Source organism: Carcharhinus amblyrhynchos, unplaced genomic scaffold (assembly GCF_965287045.1).
Source record: "Carcharhinus amblyrhynchos unplaced genomic scaffold, sCarAmb.v2.hapA scaffold_38, whole genome shotgun sequence".
In the NCBI taxonomy this organism is placed as follows: domain Eukaryota; kingdom Metazoa; phylum Chordata; class Chondrichthyes; order Carcharhiniformes; family Carcharhinidae; genus Carcharhinus; species Carcharhinus amblyrhynchos.
Genome location: NW_027649779.1, coordinates 9,059,932 through 9,076,431, shown reverse-complemented (window position 1 = coordinate 9,076,431; position 16,500 = coordinate 9,059,932). Strand labels below are relative to the sequence as shown.

At 42.4% G+C, this 16,500-nt stretch overlaps 3 non-coding genes across 3 annotated transcripts; all 3 read left to right on the top strand.

Annotated features, from left to right (window-relative positions):
- The first annotated feature begins 12,245 nt into the window (after nucleotides 1-12,245).
- trnag-ccc (transfer RNA glycine (anticodon CCC)) lies at nucleotides 12,246-12,316 on the top strand. Its single transcript has one exon. It is a non-coding gene; the product is annotated as a tRNA-Gly (tRNA).
- Nucleotides 12,317-12,725: 409 nt separating this feature from the next.
- trnan-guu (transfer RNA asparagine (anticodon GUU)) lies at nucleotides 12,726-12,799 on the top strand. Its single transcript has one exon. It is a non-coding gene; the product is annotated as a tRNA-Asn (tRNA).
- Nucleotides 12,800-14,587: 1,788 nt separating this feature from the next.
- Nucleotides 14,588-14,661, top strand: trnan-auu (transfer RNA asparagine (anticodon AUU)). Its single transcript has one exon. It is a non-coding gene; the product is annotated as a tRNA-Asn (tRNA).
- The last annotated feature ends 1,839 nt before the right edge of the window (nucleotides 14,662-16,500 follow it).

Here is a 16,500-nt window from a genome sequence, read left to right as displayed (position 1 = left end):
CCATTTCAACTTTAAATTATAGATTTTTACACAATTCAAATTTCACATTTGCAATGATGGGATTCGAATCTGTGTCCCCAGAGTCTTAGCCCGAGGTTATAAGTCCATTGACAACACCATATGCCACTGCCTCCCCCTAAAAGAGTGCCCCCTTTCGGTTTGAAGCAACATAGTGAGCGAGGTGGCCTTGATGTCAGCTTGTTCCTGAGACAGCTGGTAAAATTTGGAGAGACAGTAGGTGTGGGACTGTTTCACAGGTCACAGCACAGGGGTAAAATATTAGAAAGCGCATCCACCCTATTTATAAACCAACGGTCAGTGCTTTTTCCCTGAGTTCAGGATGGTGTGTTTGTTTGGGAATTCGCCAATCCTGATTCATGGAAATGTTACCGCTGCTCCAATATTTAATACGGGGAATAATTCCATAGAGCAAGCTGGTTTCCCATTCGCCATGGAAGGTGAAAGGCGAGAGTTAGAGATTGATATATTGAAGGCGACTTTGTCTCCTTCAGGCTGAAGACTGCTGTCCTGCTTCTGAAGGGGAACTAGGGTTCATTTCCATTTCTCATTCACAGATCCTCCCCAGTGCCTTGATACCACAGTGAAGATACAGCCACCACCAATCGAACAGGTCTTACTGGAGGCGACTGCGACCTTAACCTGCATCATTTCTCATCCTCCTGATGGAGTTAACGTGTCCTGGATCCGAGACAGGAAGTATTTGAAATCAGAGATTGCCAAAAAGCCCGGAGCGGATCGTGACAGCGTGATCAGCAAATTAAGCATCTCCACACAAGCCTGGCTGAGTGCGGCTGTGTTTGAGTGCGTGGTGAGCCATCAGGATCTGCCGACTCCTCTAAGAACATCTATCCACAAGGAAACAGGTGAGCTGAGAGATTGAAACAATAAATGTAGGGTCAACGACAGGGTTCTGAGCAATGTGGAGGAACAGGGAGATCTTGGGGTTCATATCCACAGATCTCTGAAGGTTGCCACTCAAGTGGATAGAGCCGTGAAGAAGGCTTATAGTGTGTTAGTGTTTATTAACAGGGGGTTTGAGTTTAAGAGCCGTGGGGTTATGCTGCAACTGTACAGGGCCTTGGTGAGACCACATTTGGAATATTGTGTTCAGTTCTGGTCACCTCACTATAAGGAGGATGTGGAAGCATTGGAGAGAGTGCAGAGGAGATTTACCAGGACGCTGCCTGGTTTGGAGGGTAGGTCTTATGAGGAAAGGTTGAGGGAGCTGGGGCTTTTCTCTTTGGAGCGGAGGAGGTTGAGAGACGACTAAATAGAGGTTTATAAGATGGTGAGGGGGAATTGATAGAGTGGATGTTCAGAGACTATTTCCTCGGGTGGATGTAACTGTTACTAGGGGGGCATTGCCATAAGGTTCATGGTGGGAGATATAGGAGGGATGTCCGAGGTAGATTCTTCACTCAGAGAGTGGTTGGGGTGTGGAATACACTGCCTGCTGTGATAGTGGAGTCGGACACTTTTGGAACTTTCAAGCAGTTATTGGATAGGCACATGGAGCACACCAGAATGATAGGGAGTGGGATAGCTTGATCTTGGGTTCGGACATAGCTCGGCACAACATTGAGTGCCGAAGGGCCTGTACTGTGCTGTAATGTTCTATGTTTCTATGTAAATGCATCACTGTGTCTATCCCCAGTGAAAGTGTACTCGTCAATATTTAGTATTCAGTGCATTAATGTTCTACCCTGAAATAAACGACTCTGGGCCGATTGATATGTTTATGGGGAGTTTGATGTGTTGATGAGTGAAAAGTGAACTGAAGGCGATGTTATTGGGTTTGGATCGAAGAAGAAGGGAGGAGCCAGATGTGGAGCATCAAAAACCAGAAAACCAAAAAGGAAAAGTAGATCAGTTGGGCCGAATGGCCTGATTCTGTGCTGTAAACTTTCTGAATCTTTCCACTTCGCCCCCCCCTGAGTTATTTGAGAAAACAATTGTGTTCGCCTCTCCTCCAAGCTGCAAATCAAAAATGGGAAGGGTTAAAATCAGAAACGAAGCACATTTTCCTGATATCTAACCAGTGGTTTCATTGTCTCCAGAATTCTCCAGTTTATTGATATTTATTGTACATTTTCTGCAGATCCAAATCCGCGGGAACCGGTCGTCTCTGTCCTCCTGCCCTCGGCAGAAGACGTCTCCGCTCAGAGTTTCGTCTCCCTCAGCTGCTTAGTGAGAGGTTTCTCCCCCCGAGAGATCTTCGTCAAGTGGACCATCAACGACAAGCCGGTGAATCCCGGCAACTACAGGAACACCGAGGTGGTGGCGGAGAACGGCGATAGCTCCTTCTTCATGTACAGCCTGTTATCCATTGCAGCAGAGGAATGGTCCAGCGGCGCTTCTTACTCCTGTGTGGTCGGACATGAAGCCATCCCCTTGAAGATCATCAACAGAACAGTTGACAAATCCAGCGGTAAACCCAGTTTTGTGAACATTTCCCTTGCACTGATGGACACGGTTAATTCATGTCAATGAGAGTCACTCACTTCCATTAAAAACTACAATAAAAAGAATAAAAACATTTTCCTCTAACGATCAATGAAATGCCCAATTGTTTAATTGGTTGTTTTTCAGTTTTACTTCCATATCTTTGATTTTGAGTCAGATATTTTCATGTCTCGGACCCAACATTGTTGAACCAGTGCTCCCAGCGGAGATAGACACTGGGTCAGGGATAGAATAGAGCACATTCATTACAGGATTCTGCAAAATATCTTCACTGACTTTCCTCCCGCTGAGAGGAAAAAAATCCGACATTTTTAACATGTCTGACACACAAACACAACATTTAGATCTCTGTGTCCCTGCTTCTCTCATTGACCACCTCTTTAAGCTGCTGCACCGCACCCACTGGGAACTGAAGTGAGGGTCACACACAAAAAACATGGAGAAATATTCCCCCCATCGGATTGAGGGAGAGTGAAATTGTTAACATCCTGGATTCCCACTAACCCAGCAAAGAGAGGGGAGGAGCAGGAGCTAATCCATGTCCCAAAACTTCCTCAATGAAAAGAGGAGGAATGTCATTATTTAATCCACTCACCTCCACCTCCTCAGTGGTTAGAACCATCAGGGACATTGTATCACCGGGTAGAGAGAGGGAAACTCTGAGCTCACTCTCCTCCCTCCCCCGTGTTTGGAAGGGAACAGTCCTCTACTATAAGGACCCAGTTGCTCACAGTACAAATTAGTTGCCGGTTTACTTGCTGCAGATTTTGAAGTATCATTATCTTAATCATTGAAATATATATATACTAATGCAACATAATTTTAAAATGTCTCAACACTTTTGTTCCTGTTAACCATGCGCTGACATTGATTTCCCAGAATACAAATTTAAACAAGTCATAGATCCCTCCCCGGGCTTTAATGTTCTGTCCCTGAGGTCTCTGAGATACATCAATGAATTCTTTCATTCTCTCTCCTGATATCACCGTGCTCCTCACATAAAATATATTTCTACAGCAAAACATTGAAAATATGTTCCGTTATTCGGGTTGTCTGGATCATATTCAGTTCACTATTGTCGGTGAAACTTGGAGCAATAGTTAAAAAAAACACACACTGTCAAAACTGCCCCAAACTGTCACAATTATACATACATACATAGGCGTTCACACGCACACTCACACACTCACACACACATACACACACACACACACACTCACACACACACACACATACACACACTCACACACGCACACACTCATACACACACTCACACACTACACACACATACACACACTCACACACTACACACACTACACACTCACACACACTCACACACTCACTCTCACACACTCACACACACACACTCACACACACATGCATACACAGACTACACACTCACACATACACACACTCACACACTCACATATACAGACACACTACACACTCACACACTCATTCACACACTCACACACACACAAACACACACACATACACACACACAGACACGTGGACACAATTGCACAAATACACATACTCATACATATGCACACGAATACAGAATGTTAATATACACACACAAACGCATACACATACTCCCACACACAGAAATATAGACAGGCACATTCAGATACAGACACAGAATCTCACAAATACACAATACACACAAATACATACACAACAAAAACACAGATACATTCATAAATAAAAATGCACATTCACAGATCAGAAGAACACACAATATACGCACAAACGAACTCAAACAAGCACGATCCTACAAATACACTAATGGACCACACATATACAAACAAAAATACATGCATACACAAATACTTCCCTCTCTTTCTCTTTCGCTTTCTCTCTGTCCCCACACGCACCATGCACACAAACACACACACACACACACACATGGATGCACACAAATTATCAAATATATACAAACGCACGCAGAAACCATGCAAACACACAAGTACATATTACCTAAACATACGTGACTAGGTACACAGACCCAAACGCAAACACATACATGCATACACACAATACGGACAGATAACACGCATGCAGGTCCAAAACATACACAAACAGATACACACACTCAAACAAATGCATATTCTCACACGTTCTCGCTGAAATGAATACTGATATAGAGACCCACAATGTTATACACATTATCACTTATACAGGGAAATAGATGTAACAATATTAACACACTGTATATAGGTAAACAGAGAGCAAAATATTTTCACACAAACATGTGGATGCAAACATTCACATGCTCATACAGAACAGAACACCACAGCACACAATACTACACATGGAAACACAGCCATACACTGACACATTGTTATAAATAACTATCAACACGGATTTACATGCACTAACATGTTAACAGATCCGCACACAAACACACGGAGGAACAGACACACACAGAAAGGGAAGGAAACATTACTCGAGTGACAGAAATTCACACATTGAAATAGGCAGAAACACGAGCACAGGTTAAGAGTGGCATTAATAAATATACAGAGACTTCACACAATAATAGTCATATATCCACAATGTCTGAAGAATAAATTATACACACAGACACACAACTACACAATTCAACAAACACAGGCAAATGAACACGTTCATTATCCCTCATACACACAGATTAACTCAGGACCAAAGATTAATGCAGCTCAGGAAGTGTTCACACACACGCACACACACATATACAAACACACACACACACACACACACACACACAGACACACACAAATACACACAGACACACACACACAGAGACACACACACATACACACACACACAGGCACACACACACACACACACACACACACAATCTTAAATACAAACGGCAGGTAAATGATGAAAGTAAAATTTAAATGTGAACTTGAATGGACATACACACCGATAACTATCCCAATTCTCAAAACACCGCCAAACACGTTGAGAAATTGAATTAAGCTCATGATTTACTAAACATTTCCACTGTAAATTAGCAAAGATTGGAAATTACATCACAGATCTTAAACAGCAGCATTCACAGTTTACAGATCAGTCACCATCTGTGGAAACAATCATTGACAGGGGAATGTTCCTCCATATCAGTCAGAACATTCTTCAATAAGGGTTCGTGGCAAATAGTTCAAAATGAACTGATTCTCAAGAAAACACCTTCAGTGCTTTCTGACATGGACTCTCCAAGGAATACCAATAAGGATCAGGTGTGAAAATAGTTATGGAGATCTGTTACTGAGTGTCCTGAATTTAACAGGAGATATACATTGAAAATTAGACATGAGAATGAATGAACAGTTTATGAAGGAGAACAGGGAAAAGAAAACAATAAGATTCCCTGGATAAATAAAGTAATCTAATTCCATTTCCTGGTCTCTGTCCCTCAGATCCCACCGACCGCATCTGGATTGAAGACAGTGAGGATGATAACAGCAACATTTGGACAACCGCTTCCACATTCATCGTCCTGTTCTTCCTGAGCATTTTCTACAGCACTGCCGTCACTCTGATGAAGGTGAGATGATTCAATTCACTCACATTTCAAACTGGCAGAATGGATTTGAAAAATCTCTCAATGTTTCACTGATTAAAAACATTAATGTCCCGCATCAGAAACATCTGCTTCAATATTGTCTCTTTATTTTACAGATCAAATGATGGGTTGAATTTTGGACGCTGCAGATTTCCCTCAGCTGATTATAAAGATCTGTGTATGGTTCCAATACAATATCTGATCTCGGTGAATCTATCAGTAAATTTCTCTCAATTTATCATTCTGGATCTGTAACTGAGGCAACATCAGACATTATTTCAGTTTTCAGTGTGAAAAGTACTAGTTTTTTTTGTTATAATGTTATTGTGGTTAATAGATTCCCCCCTAGTTTAAATTTCATGTATAAATAATTTCTCATTCCTTATTCCCGTTTGTTAATTCCTCTTTCTATTAAGGATCTGTATTCTCTTTCTGGTGTATGTAACAGATGTACAAATATTGACGGGTTCTCTGTACATGTCTCCTGTTCTCAATGTCAACCTCGATCGCTATGTTCACTTTCCTAACTTAAAAAAAACAATTTCGCTGTAAATATTCTCTGAATTTTTAAATAAATTTTGAATAAAAATTTAACCATCCCTATCTTGGCTTAATTCCGTTCTCCTAAACCCATCGACTCCGCTCCATTTCCCTATTACACGGTTTCCCCCCACTTTCCCAGACAGGCATGTCCCCCCCAGTCATGGGTGGGATGTGGTTGAACTCAGGACCCTTTAGAGACAGAGTCACTGCGGCACCCAGTGACCCACCCGTGTAAAGACACCTTCATCTCTGCCTTTTTCTGATCAAATCCAGAGACAGAATGAGAGAAGACTGAGGAGAACCTCGGTGAATTCACTCATAAACTGGGCTGTCATGGAGTTGAGAAGGATGAGGGGGGATGTTACAGGGACGTATAAGATAATGAAAGGGATAGATAGGGTAGAGGGAGAGACATTGTTCCCGCTTAGAAAGGACAGCAGTACAAGAGGGCACAGCCTCAAGATAAGGCGGGGAGGGGTGCAGTTTAGATCAGAGTTGAGGAGGAACTTCTTCACTCAAAGGGTGATGAATCTCTGGAATTCTCTGCCCATTGAAGTGGCGGAAGCTGCCTCGCTAAATATATTTAAGTCACGGGTAGATAGGTTTCTGATAGACAGGGGAATTAAGGGTTATGGGGAGAAAGCGGGAAAGTGGAACTGATCCACTTCAGGTCAGCCATGATCTTATTGAATGGCGGGGCAGGCTCGAAGGGCTAGATGGCCTATTCCTGCTCCTATTTCTCATGTTCCTTTCTTATGTCCTTATGGAGGACCAGCAGCTTTTAAACTGCCCTTAACCTTGTCTGATTCCCCTTAGTCCGCCAGAAATGAGAAATGAATTTGCTCCGAATCTTCACTCCAGGGCATGAAGAAAGATTGTGTTTCATGTGTTCAAGCAGGCACTAACTGACCGAACGTAAGGCAGAATGTAAAATCAGTGGACTGGATGCAGGAGAAAAACACGAGAATAGTTCCAGAGATCAGAAACTTCAGTGGCGAATATATTTTGGAGAGTTTGGGACTAATTTTCTTGACAGAAAGTTGCTGATGTGACTTTAATGAGGCATTCAAAATCCTGAGGGATTTTTACAGAGTAGATAGAGAGAAACTTTCAATGGCAGAAGGATTTTGACACAGAGGGCACGGGTTGAAGTAAATTGGTGAAGGAAACGTGGAGACATCAGGAAAAAACATTTTCAGACAGTGAGTGACCCAGACCTGGAATGTGCTGTTTGAGAGTGTGGTGCAGGCAGCGCCAATTAATGGGTTCAAAATGGGATTGGATAATTGTCTGTAAATGAACTAAATAAGAGACTGTGGGGTACAGAGTGTTATTGGATGAACTGGTCCTTTAGAGGGCCAACACACACATGACGCTTCAAAGCGGCCTTCTTCTCTGCTGTAAGTACTCTATCAATGTTGAAAGGGTGACAGTGGCATCGTGGTAATATCTCTGCGAGAGTAATTCCGAGGTAGGCAAATTTCTCAAGATATATATTGATCCTGATAAATGCGAGGTGATGCGTTTTGGAAGGAATAATGTAGAGAGAAGTTGCATGATAAAGGGTAGACCAGTTAAGAGTATAGAAATGCAGAGGGACCCGGGAGTGCAAGTGCTCAAGTCTCTGAAGGTGGCAACACAGGTGGAGAAGGTTGCCAAGAAAGCTTACAGAATGCTAGCTTTTATAGGAAGGGGTATATAGTATAAGAGCTGGCGTCTAATGCTGCAGTTGTACAGAACGTTGGTTAGACTGCATTTGGAGAACTACGTCCAGTTCTGGTCACCTTACTACCGGAAGGACGTGGAGACGCTGCTGCTGTGACAATGCACCCTCTTGTTTAAACACTCTGCAATGCTGAGACTGGGGAGAGGAGTGAACAACAGGGAGCAGCATTGCAGCTTCTCTCCCCCCATTGAAACTGGGATTGTTGCTCCATCTGCTGCACCATCCCCACCACATCCACTGGGGGGCAATCTGGACAATTGGCTGCAGGCAGACCTCACTGCGCCTGCGCCACAATCACTCACCGCCAGCGGCCATCTTGCGTTGTCAGGGGAGACGGCCGGCGTCCATCTTGCGTTGCCAGGGGAGACGGCCGGCGTCCATCTTGCGTTGCCAGGGGAGACGGCGTCCCACGCGCTGCACTCTGGGGGAATTCTCCTCCGCACATGCGCCCAGGCAGTTACATTTTAATCTTTTAATATGTTGAATCTTGATGATTATTATTCACATCCTCACCCGTCAGACTTTCGGTTCCTTCTCCATTCGGGAAAATCGTTTCTATTTTTTATTCCGTCTGTTTTTCAATCACTGCCGCGCGGTGTGCTCTGGGAAAATACTACAGCACATGCGCGGTTCCGCCACCTGCCTCTTTATAAAAATATGTATTTTATTTAATTTTAATTCCTTTCCGGGTGGGAATTTCTCTCACTTTCTACATTTCTGAACCGTCGCTTTTACCTCGACGGGGGAGGGGCTGATGGTGACGTCACTGCAATATGGCGGCTGTCCCCGCCTCTCTACAGGACCCGGATGTTCCGCCAACGAGCAGCGGCCGGGCCGGAGTGAGCAAGAGGTGACACTGGGCGGAGCAGCGCCCGGGCGTGTTACAGCGACCCCCGGTGGTCAGGAAGGGAAATAGCAGCAGGACAGTCTCTGCCCAAAGGCTTCCCCAGTTCAGCTGCTCAGAGACACTGGGAACCTCTTCAACTGGAAACTTCAGCTTCTCACATTCACCCCCTGTGTTCAGTCATTGTTTCATAGACAACCCCTGTTGTGAAATCAGAAATAACTTGTTCACATTAAAAGGGGATGGGAATCTGAACCATTTTGCTCAAAAAGCTCTGCTCGCCTTGAAATTTCAATTGAAACGTTCAAGATGAGAATTTATAGATACAAGTCATGTTGTATGTGGAACGCTCATGATGCCACAATAAGATCAGTATAGACATCTCACAGGGTTGTGTGACTGGAGATGTCAGAGATGGAGTGGTTAAACATAGAGCTACGGAGTCTGAAGCTCAGTTTTGGGTAAAGAAGAACGGCAGTACAAAGAACAAAGAAAATTACAGCCTAGGATCATGCCATTCGGCCCTTCAAACCTTCACTGACCCTGCTGCCCCACTTAACTAAAACCCCCTATCCTTCCGGGACTATATCCCTCTATTCCCATCCTATTCATGTACTTGTCAACTGACTTAAAAGTCACAACTGCATCCTCTTCTACTATGTCTCCCCGGCAGCGAGTTCCAGGAACCCACTACTCTCTGTGCAAACAATCTGCCATATTCATCTCCTTTAAACCTTGCCCCTCGCACCTTAAAGCATGCCTTCATCGGCCCGGCCATTTTGTTCCTGAACATTATCTGAATCTCGATGTTACACCCATAGTACCTTCGCTCTGACCTCGGCCTCAAATGCTTTGTGTGAAATAAGAAATGATAAATTGTTTGATGCAATGCCAGGAATGAAACGTTCCTATTTTGACACCTGCACATATCAGCAAGTCATCCAGTCTACAGGACAATTCAATAGGTTTAGGCGCAGACTAACATAGTTCATCAACATCTGAAACATGCTAGGGTGAGGGAAGTCTGTATGATTTCAGTTTGGTGCTGAATATTATCACAAACTCGATGTTACAGTCATATTATCTTTGCACTGACCTCAGCTTGAAATGCTTTCTCCAAAATCAGAAATGCGGAATTTTATGAAAAAAATGATAAAATTCTGTAAATTTTCTAAGACATGTTGAATTTTGTCCAAAATGTATTTGAGTTTAGCATTTATTTAATATCCTAATCTTATTAAACGATTTTTTTTCGAAAAAAAATAACTTAAAATAGTCGGTTGCTCTTCTTTAGCAATCTCCTAAAATTACTTTCTCCAGAGAAGCTGAAAATATGCTTGCCTGCATTTGTCTGAATAAGTATAAAGATATTGAATAACTTTTTCATCGAAAGTAACAAGGAATTAGTAAACACCTTTTAAAGGTTGGTACTGAGCCAACCACGAGTCGAACCGGGAATCTTCTGATCCGTAGTCAGACGCGTTATCCATTACGCCACTGGCCCACATGCAATCATTAGGATAGTTGTTACATATTAGCTCGATGTTTCGAAAGTTTCAGGCACAAGAACTGTCAGAAAGTTTGCTTTTACTTGTGAGGAAAAGGTCCATGATTGAGATTGTCTTTGTTCATTTACTACCAATCCTAATTGCCCTTGAATTGAGTAACAGCAGTTGAACAGGCTGTCAATTTTTTCTTTCGATTAGGATTTGGTGATAAACTTAAACGAAACGCCCTTCAGCCAATCCATCATCTGTATTTGCAAATTAAAACAAGGTTCATGCAGAGATTTGAACTCGGATCCCTGGATTCAGAGTCCAGAGTGCTCACCATTACACCACAGAACCCAACATGTGGTGAAACTTGAAAATCGTGGATCAATACTTGTGCCAATTTGAACAGCAGGGATAAATACCAGTCCCGTTGTACAATTATTCATATTTATATTTCCCTTGCTGGTTCCTCCTGTAAAAGCGAGTAGGCTCCCTTCCACTGCATTAAATTTCACTGTAACTGACCACATTCAAACGCCAATGTTTGCATCGAATTGATATAAACCTTACTGCAGTAAATCCACTGAACAACATCAGCTTATCACAGCTCTGCTTTCATCACACTGGAAGCCAATGTGGAAAATATAAACAATTTCAAATCTTAACAGACAGGAAGGAGTGTGTGAGTGCGGACAATCGGCGCTGTGCACATTCCTGTAACCAGTATCTGGGAGAATCAGGTAGACGGGATGCTGGTAGTCTCGTGGTTAGAACAAAGAACAAAGAACAAAGAACAACACAGCACGGGAAACAGGCCCTTCGGCCCAACGAGCCCGCGCCGCCGTCCTACTATCTCAGTGACCTATTCATGATTTTAGTCTACGCCTAACGTGCGAGGATCAGGGAGGTCCAATTTAGGGACAATTTTAGTACCCATTTTTTGGTTTTTTTTGGTTAGAATTCATTGCTTTCAGATGTCACAGACTGGCCTCGATATATGAAGATTTAATGCATGTTTTTAACGTAAGAGTAAAAAGCTTTGGGGTTTTCCTTTATCCAACTTGGCAAGGACTTCTCATGCCTCCTCCTAGCTCGCCTAAGCCCTATTTTTTTAACTCATTCCGAGCTAACTTGTAACCCTATATAGGCGCCATCAAGTGTTGAAAGTGGAAGTTTGGCCTGGTGTCGCACTGGGTACCAGCTTTGAAGAAATGTAGCAGCTTAAAGCTTTTGCAGAATTGCATGGTGCGTATTGTAGTGATATGAGTTGAGTGGAAGAGACAGTGTGCAAATGATTTGAATACGTTTTAAGCGTGTTTAGACTGATGTGGTGAAAGCAGAGGCATATTTGGGAGAATGAGACGGTGTGAGAGGGGAATTGTTGCAGAGTGCTTGTGTTTTGGAGGAAGGTTCAAAGTTTGAAATGCGGTTGTGAATGAAAGGAAGGTGTTGAGCAGCATGAGAGGCTTGTGCGATATTGCGTTGAGATTTGAGTGAGAGTTTTTGTGGGCATTTGGGGAACGAAAGGACAAAGTAAGGAAATTACAATGCTGCTGAGTGTGAAGGAAGAGAGAGCATGTGGGGGTTGCATTAGCAAGAGCAGCATTGGTGGTTCAGTGGTAGAATTCTCGCTTCCCACGCGGGAGGGCCGGGTTCGATTCCGGGCCAATGCAAAGCTTCTTCTTTCTCCATTTACTCTGTATATTGAAGTGAATCTCCTGTCAAAATTGGGGGAAAACAAGGGAAATATTAAGTCTTGGAACTAAATCCTGAGGGAAATGGTTCACAATATTCGGAAGGAGGTGCAGCTGTGAATGGTGTTATTGATGATTGAGTGGAATATATTGGATCTTTGCGCTACTGGTCGTTAGTTCCCTTCCTGCCTGTGATAAGAGACATGGATTCGTTTTACCTGCCCGTTCATAGGAGAAACACACTCCAGCAGTGCTGCAGGATCAACGGAACTAAAGAGACTTGCATCGAATTGTAAACAGTGCGGTCATGCTGCAGTTCTGGAACAGGTTTTCAGAAATAGAATTGCGGCCAGTGACACACTAGTTTAGAATATATTTAATTACTGCTGTCTCTGTGGCGCAATTGGTCAGCGTGTTCGGCTGTTAATCGAAAGGTTGGTGGTTCAAGACCACTCAGGGACGGAATTTTGCTATTTTTCTCACTATCAGCATTCACGGGCAAACAGTTGCCTGCTTGAACTCATTGAAAAGTCTGGAACTACGAGAGAGAATTCGGCAGTGTACAAGCTGAGACATTGTATATGCCTCTGATTCTGTGTGTGCCCTTGTATCTTTCGAGTTACGAGGATCTCTATATGTCTGCGCCTGAATCTAGTGTGCCCCTACATCTATATGTGTCCCTGAATCTGTGTATGCCCCCCTGTATCCCTGTAGGCTCCAATACCTGCGTGTGTGTGTGTGTGTGTGTGTGTGTGTGTGTGTGTGTGTGTGTGTGTGTGTGTGTGTGTGTGTGTGTGTGTGTGTGTGTGTGTGTGTCCCTGGAAATGTCTGATTCTTTGTGCCTTTTTTGAGACTAAACCGTGAAAATGTCTGACAAACGAATTGTAGAGGGCAGCAATGTTTACCCACTAAGATTCTGAATTTGATTAACGTCTGATAACTGCACCGAATGTACAATTTGAAGTTTCAAATAATACCAACTTCAACCTCCAGACATTATCTCCCAATGGGAAATGAAGAACACGATTTATCTGCGGTACCTGGTTATAAAAAGGGCGAATACGCCAGCCGAGATCCTTCTATAAACTCCAATCTCGGACAATATCGTTCAATATTATTATTTCAGCAACCCGTTCGCAGACTCACAAGCACCAGCGCCTGCAGTTTCCGTGGTCCGCCAGCAGATGGTGGTGTTGTATCACTTTAATCGCAAGGTTAGTGCAGCAGGTTTGAGAAGAAATTTGAGGAAAATTTATTTCCCTGTTTCCATGGAAAGGGAACAATCAGTAAAGCAATGGCATTAATATCTCTGTCAGTAACATTCACAGGGATATCTGGCCGAAGGATAGTGAATTTAATACTTGCATTCATATTTACCTTCCGGCTAGTGAACATGTCGATTACCAGCTAATTATTGAATAACTTTACATTTTTGTGATTTAAAGATTTGTCTATTTTATCATCCAGACATTATCAAATAATATTTAATTATAATTGGACACATGTCTCTTTATCGCTGGATTTTCCATTCCTCGGCTCTCATTTTTTTCCTTAGTCCGTTTAGAAATCCAGCCGAACCCTGCCTCTATGTTATGTTCTGTGTATATGTTAATATAGTTCCTTGTTATAATTTTTGACTTCAGCACAGTTCGAGCCCTAACTCACTCTGATCTATAACACAATTTCATCCACACAATTATATTGCACTTTTTAGTTCATATCCATCTATTCTTCTCACTCGCTCTTTGTTCGATTCCATCTATTAGACACATTTTATAGAAAAACAATTAGTGAGAAAGTGTCTGCTTTATTAGTGATACACGGGTGTGTTCAGTAGTGCATGACATAGAGCCTAGCACAATAATATCTGAGATGGAGCCTAATGTAACGTAAGTGAACTCTTGCCTAAGTAATAATAGTTCAGAGACGATGACTTGTCGCATTTATCATGGCATGTCTACATGTATTAATAAATGAAGCGGCATGTAATGTAGTGTAAACAGTGCAAAGTCTATTGCAATAATGATTCAAATGAGTCAAACGCAGTATATAAAGAGACTTGGCCTAGTGCATTACTGTACAAGACTGCACCAAATTGTAGTGAACACTGCCATGAACAGTCATAAATGAGACAGGGTTAATTGTAGCCCTTATAGAAGCAAAGCCCAGTGCATTAATAACGAAATTAAGCTTCAGATTGCGTGATCATTGGTCACAAACTGGTTTAGAATATGTTTTGCGGCTGTTTCAGTTTCTGTGGCGCAATTGGTCAGCGCGTTCGGCTATTAACCGAAAGGTTGGTGGTTTGAAGCCACCCAGGGACGGAATTTTATTATTTCCTCACCATCAGCATTCATGGTTAAACAGTTGCCTGTTGGCAATGGGTTCGTGGGTGCCAATAAAAAATAGGTGCGAATTGTTCCCGGCTGTACTGTTATCTGGTATTACCAACATTATATAATGACGATTGACTTCAAGCATATTACATATAACATTATATATACATATACACATATATATATCTGTGCACCATTACATATATATCATAGATATATAATATGTATGTGTAATTATACCTTTAAACATAAAAAAAACACGATTGAAAAATGAACTTGTGGCTGAGTATTTGTTCCAATTCCATATTCCTGTTTCCATTCATTCCTGGAATGATCATAAATCTGTCTAACCCAAACTGAAATGTGTTCAATGATGGAGCATCAGAACCCTCTGGAGTAGAGAATTCCCAAGATTCACCAGCCTTTGAGTGAAGCAATTTCTCCTCATCTCAGTCCTAAATCATCAGCTCCTTATCCTGAAATTGTGTTCCCTGTGTAGAAATGAAACAAAAGGCAGGTGGCTCATGGATAAATTAATATTTCCAAATTAGCCAGTTTCCCTGGTGGTCTAGTGGTTAGGATTCGGCGCTCTCCCCGCTGCGGCCCTAGTTCGATTCCCGGTCAGGGAATGTAGATTTATTGCTGTACAACAGTCCTGCGTTACTTCCCAGTCTGTACCAGTTCTGTCGGAATCAGTATCAGGGAGATTTCCTTTTCAGTATCTGAATTGGAAATGTCAGATTTAAAGAACAAAGAAAAAAGGGAGCGACAGGTTACAAAGCGCTGATGATACAAATGCTGAGATTATTCGAAGAAAGATGAAAATGATGCATTAATGAATGGGTAGAAATCATTGCTCCCTTAGATATTTGCGAGACGAACGCTTTTAAATGTTGATGTTGGGGATAAGATGTACAATCAGATTGAAAGTAACGGTTATCTTCCTGAATTCAGTGACATGGGCTCTCAGTCTGACTATCGGAACCTGCAGGAGCACAGCGTAGTTGAACATTGCAGACAGGCTGATTTGCTCCATTAGTTTTCTAGTTGTTTCTGTAGTGTAGTGGTTATCACGTTCGCCTTAAACGCGAAAAGTTCCCGGTTCGAAACCGAGCAAGAACAATCATTTATCTTGCTTATGTCGGGGAAGGGAAATTATTTGGTTTCAGTTTGTTGCTGCACATTATCCGAACCTCGATGTTACATGTTATCATTTCTCTGATTTCATCTTCAAATACTTTCTGTGAAATAAGGTGCACTGACGGGGAAGTTCGATTTTGACACCGAACATTTATTCGCATCTCGTTCAGTCTCCAACAGAATTTAATAGGTTTATAGGTGCAGACGAATATGGTTAATCACCATCAGAAATTTCTGGTAGTAGTGTGTGCTCAAACAGACAGATACAAGTAATACTGTAAGTGAACTAGAGGAAAAGGCGCACATTTCACAGAAGAATCACCTGACGAAAACAACACTGCACACACTCCTGCATTCAATCTTACAACAGCAGTAAGTATCAAAATTTAAATCCATTTTGCTCGCGTTGGGATTTGAACCCACACCTCCACGGAGAGTGGAGCCTTAGACCACTCGGCCATACAAGCACATTAACATACGTCACAATCATATTATTTAATGGAAATGTTACTGAAATTCGTTTAAAGAAATGGAGTTGGGAAAGGCCATCGGGAGGATTGAGCCTGATCCTTCTCTGAATTAGGTCAGCTTGAACTGTGTAACAAACAGAAATCATCTCACTTTAGAAACACAATGAGCTGCACTGAAGGGACACCATCATTTAAACTGTCCTTAAGCTCGTCGTTT